A 5,561-nucleotide genomic window follows, 5' to 3' on the forward strand; every position below is an offset into this window, starting at 1 on the left:
ATATGTAATATAATGTATGCATCTCTTTTTGCAGGTCAAACTTCAGCGACAACTCTTCAGGATGCTCAGCGCACCTGCAATAGCTCCACTAGCTCCCAGGCTCGGGGGCTAAGCGTCAATTACTACTCGGAATATTTCCAATGGCTAAGCTAGCTTCCAAGCTCGGGGCTTAAGCATCAAATAACTACTTGACGTGACTCCTACGGCTCATATGGTGCATAAGCTTGGGGGCTGGACGCCGTAAAACTACTCAGATGACGATTGGCGTGAAGACTAAAGCTCGCTAAACTCTTGAATTGATTATTTAATCATTCCAAGGCTCGGGGGCTGATAAGCTACACCCAACATTTGATTTTTTTTCAAGATGAAAGAAGAAGATTCAAGATTTTATTAACCCTCGGCTTGATTCTTTGATTCAACCTAAGGCTCGGGGGCTACTCCATATGGAGTGCGACTTTCGCCGCCCTCCATATCACATTCCAAAGATGAAGATTGCAAAATCAAGACGATCAAGGGCTTGAGCACACCATAGCCTCATGGCAGCTTTAAGGAACTTTGAAGATTTAGCCAGACAAAGTACTCAAAGAGCACCAAAACTACTCGGCGAGGATTTGAAAAGTACTCGAAGGATGCTACACTCGACTATGAAGCGCTCGAGGGCTTGTCGGGGATAGATCCCTAGTACCCGCAAGGAAGGAAGAAGACGAACTCCTTCTAGAATTTCTCTGTAATCCTACTAGGACTAGGACTCCTCCTTGTAACCGACCAGTAATCCCGCCCCCTAGAATATATAAAGGAAGGCAGGGGTCCCTAAATCGGTAGGCCAAGACCTCATATAACTACAATAGAGGACCAAATCCTCAACACCAAACAACACCCAAGTGCAAGGCGCAATATACAACACCCCAAACCGGGCGTAGGGTATTACACTACTTTGGCGGCCCGAACCTGTATAAATCTATGTCTTGTGTCCTTTACCATCAAGTTCTAGGTACGGCGATCCCCCACCAACCAATCTACTACATCGTGATACCCCTCGGTAGGTTGCTGGGTACAGAACACCGACACGGCTGCCTGCAGGGAGCTCGCGCCGCCGCCCCTGCTGGCTGCCCACGGGAGGAGGAGAGAGGGGGCGAAAAGGGTCGCCGCTGGCCGCAACGCCGGCCGCCGCGTCTGACCCCCGTGCGCCACTTGAGAGTGTGCAGGTGTTGCGGTGCTTTGCCACCCGAGAGAAGGGGGAAGATGACGGGAAAGAACAAAGCGGTACGCACATAACCAGTGGTAGTGGGTAATTTTGACGAAAGTCTCACCCTCACAGCCAGTGAAAGCAGGCTAGAGGTACTGTAGAAAATGAACTGGATAAAAGATGCTTTTGTGGAAGCCCATGGTTGGATGCCCACCCTTTTGGTTTGGCTTTTGACTTTTTTGAAGCAAAAGCACACCCTAAATTTGACAGGCTAATGTCAATATCAATCATGTAATTAGCCTTCAGTAAAAAAAATTAAGCCCGGGCATGTAAATTTGAAACCGTATCAGCGCCGTTTCAGTTGTTTGATATGCTAAATCATAAGAAATTTTGTAGAAAAATTATGCTAATTTTGCAAACACTCTGTTCTTGCCGTTTTCTTTTTAAAAATGTAAAAGATATCCATTTCTTACTAGTTAGGCATTCTCTTCGCATGCTTAGTGCAACTTGTTTTGGAGTCACCTTTTTCCAGGACTGTTAACCTCATAAGATTTCTTCAGCATACCTGAAAGTTTGCACTAGATATTTCAAGGAATAATGCATTAAAATAAAGAAGGCTTTTCAAGATACCCGACACATAATGCCATAGTGGTATAATAACAAGATATTTGAGTACCGGAAAACAAAACTGCATCTCCTAGTAGCGAAAAATAATGCACACTACAGGTTAAGACAGAGTGTGTTCATCTGAAATAACAGGCTCAATGGGAAGTTGGCAATAGCTTTTCAAGCTGGACTTCCAGTTTTTGCTTCAGACTCTTTCATGTTGGCAATGCAATCCATGAGTTCTTTTTGGAGTTTCAGGGACCAGATGTCCAGACCCTGCCCGTTGCGTTGCAGTAGGACAGACGTTTTTACAGCATCCAGTTCATTCTGTTTTGCTAGCAGAGAGCTGCAAGGAATTTAGAGATTACAAGCCCCCCCCAGGAAAAAACATCTCCAACTAAGCTATTACATAGAACTGAAACCACTCCTGTCGGCTCCAGAAATCCCTCCAGATCATCCAGTGTACTGTGTAGCTGGGAATGTTTCTTCATCTTTCTCTTCCCCTCACAGCAACTTTATGATCTGAGCTTCTTCTGTCACTGTCAGGTACCTCCAGGCTCTTCGTGATCATTAGGTCCGGCACATGCCTGCCCGGTGAGTTACTTGACATTTAGGGTGGAGGAGGAGCTCAAGGCGATGATCACCGGAATCGAGGTGGAGGATTGCGGCGAAGGGCTCCGGGTGGTCAAGCACAAGTCTGAACGTTTACAAGCTTGACCTTGAAATTGACTATCGGGTACTCTAATAATAAGCCAAATCATCAACTGTCTGTTATAACAATGGTATAATAATGCCAGTCAGCCTTGTCATAATAAAGCCGTGATGATCTGGGTTGTGTTAGCTTGAATTAATATCGGCCAAGGACTTGGACATGGTTTAGTTGGAATATCAATCAAGGATTTGGACATGGTTTGGTTTTGTTTATGTGTATATATGGACATGGTCCGGACCAAATAGTGTTTCGGTCATTTGGTCTGAATAAACCACTGAACACATTTTGCAGCAACAGTAAGGTAGGGATCGGTCCCAGTTGCCTGTTCCACCGTTCCATTCAGAAAGATTATTCAGCTTGTCTTACTTCTGACCTCAACTCGGGCAACATGAAGCACACAATCTCGCTGTTTGATGATCGCTGATATCATTCCCAGCAACTGAGGGGATTTCCTGGAGAGCGAAGGCCATGGCGATCCCTGTCATGTTGGTTCCACTCTTGTTGCCCTGCAGAGGCCATGGGGAGGGATGATAATATAATAGTATAACGAAATTACTCCCTATAATAGGATCAACTCATGATTAAATTGGGTCAATGGCACGGCCAGTGAAGACATGGAGGAGACCGCACACTGAAGGCGGGCTCTGAATCCAGAACACAAGTGGCAGATGCCTGAGCTCCCATGGGATTGCCATCAACATCTTGCGTCAGCCACACCTGAGGCCAGCCTAGGAATGAAAACTGACGTGACAATAATTGTTTCCGTGCTGCTCTCATGCATTAACAATCACTGAACATATTTTTCAAAAAACAAAGCAGGAGATCAGGTCCCAATTCTCTGTTCCATTTGGATGGATGTCGGTCGTGTGCCCTTCGTTGATATGAACTTTGCTGTGAAGAGGCAGACAATGACAATCTCTCTGCATAGCGCCTGGAGCTCATGGATAAGAAGGCATGCAGATCAATGGCTGCTGCCTCCATTACCTCCATTGACATGGCTTTGGCACACTAGATCAACTGAAATAGTGCAAGAAAAATCTTATCAGCAAAAGTACCAAGAGCACACATCGTTATAAATCAACATGTGGGCTACACTCAATTTAAATTTCGGTTGCTCATGCTCAGGTGAGAAATATTGCTGTGGCTAGGTGTCACACATAGTGCAGCCAAGTCAACTAGGAAGCAGAAATAAAATGTGTTGTGGCTAGGACATTAACGCAAACACTTGGCATGCATAAACTGCACGTCTCCAAGCTTGTAGGTAATTTTCGACAGTTACCTCTTCTTCGACTATTTAGTGAGCTTGTGGCATTATGCTACCCGGGCGAGGGGAGGCCCGAGCCCGGATTCTGGTGGGGAGCCGATGGGGAAGGGGTGGCACCAACGGGTGTACCGGAGCTGTCGCGGCGGCGCGAGCGGAGCAGGCAGCCGGTTGTTGTGAGCCGTGAGGGAGAAGCGGCAGGGGCGATTTATTGGAGCCGGAGTCGTGAACGAGGGGAGCTACAGCTAGCTGGTAGACGGAGGTCGACGGCGCGAGCAGAGAGGAAGCGCCACGGCGAGGTGGAGACCGGAGATGGGGACGGGGGCGGGAGCTTTTTGCTATCATAGGTCTCCAAACATTCGGCTTCGCCGATTTGCCATGCCAAACAACCGATTCGCCGATTTACCAGTACAAACGTTGCAACTTTGGTTTCTCTTGCCACTTGACAATTATACCCTTGGTCCCACATGTCATCTCCTTCTCCACCTCGACCCTGTGCTGCGCATCTCTGCAAATGCTCTGCAAAGCTAGTTGAACTGAACCAATGGATTGTTCTGCACGATTTGCTGACCCTCAGGAGCAGGAGCGCCATCTCCGCGCACTAGGACCACCACTGGGACTCGAGGGCGGACGAGGCTTGGTCCGAGCGGGTGCGCTTGCACACCGCGGTCTCCTCGCCGTCATGGCCGCCGCTGGGGGCGCGACCCCGGACGCGGGCATCGAGGGCGCCAGGATGGAGGCTGCTCTAGCATCCACAACGCAGCTGCTGGCTTCGCATTGCATCGACATCGTCAAGCTCGCGGGCGTCAACCATGACAAGGTGCCCTCCACCGTGGAGGCTGCCGTCGACGTGCGGAGCCTCGGGGATCTCTTGACCCTCACTAGCGCCGCGGCTCCGCTCGGGCCCCAGGGCTTCAAGCGGATGCACGAATGGAGGAGGTGCACGGATGGAGCGCGCGGCGTGTGGAGAAAACAGTGGCAACATCGTAGGAGATAAGCTGGTTGAGGAGGATGGATGTGGAGAAGAAGGAGATGACATGTGGGACCATGGACATAATTGTCAAGTGGCAAGAGAAATCGTAGTGACAACGTTTTTACTGGCAAATCGGCGAATCAATTGTTTAGCATGGCAAATGGGCGAAGCTGAATGTTTGGAGTTCTATAATAGCAAAAAAGCTCTGGGGCGGAGGTGGACCAAACCTTTTCAATTTACCCCGATTACCACTACCTCAGGGATATTTAACTATATACTATCCTTACGGATGCCACCTCTCCATTTACCATTTTTACATATTCGCTCACATATTTATCATCCCTCTACAACAAAGCAAACACATTTGCCATTTTCGCTGACGTGGCGCGCCAACTCACCCGTGCCAACGTGGATCGGGACGGAAAAAGACCAAAACACCCCTGCCTTTCTCCTGTTACCTATCCCTTTCCTTCTCTCGTGCCACTAACATGTGGGACCCATGCGTCAGGTCATCTTCAACCTCTCGATCCGCCGAGCTCGCATGCCGACGATGGCGAAGAGGGGGCCGCGGCGGCCGGTCCCCGTCGAGCTCCGCCCACGGGGCCACCCGGCGAGCGATGGCCAGCCCCATTGAGCTCCGCCCACGGGGACGAGCGGTGACGGCCAGGAGGGTCCGCTCTTGGCCGTCGTCTTCCCCAACGGAATCGAGGAGCCCCGTCGTCCCATCCCGCCTACCAATCCCCCTCTCAAGAGTCAAGCCCTAGCACTATCCCCACCAATGCCATCCGCAGCAAGGACTGGGTGGTGGCCATTTGGCGGGCAT

The 5,561-nt window shown here is 49.6% G+C and overlaps 1 long non-coding RNA gene across 1 annotated transcript; it reads right to left on the reverse strand.

The window, feature by feature from the left end:
- Positions 1-3,069: 3,069 nt before the first annotated feature.
- On the reverse strand, positions 3,070-5,003 carry LOC117855931 (uncharacterized). The gene is made up of 2 exons (XR_004640589.2): positions 3,784-5,003; positions 3,070-3,521 (listed from the first exon to the last, which is right to left on the reverse strand). It is a non-coding gene; the product is annotated as an uncharacterized lncRNA (long non-coding RNA).
- Between the last annotated feature and the right edge of the window lie 558 nt (positions 5,004-5,561).

The sequence above is a fragment of the Setaria viridis genome, chromosome 5, assembly GCF_005286985.2.
Source record: "Setaria viridis chromosome 5, Setaria_viridis_v4.0, whole genome shotgun sequence".
Lineage (NCBI taxonomy): Eukaryota > Viridiplantae > Streptophyta > Magnoliopsida > Poales > Poaceae > Setaria > Setaria viridis.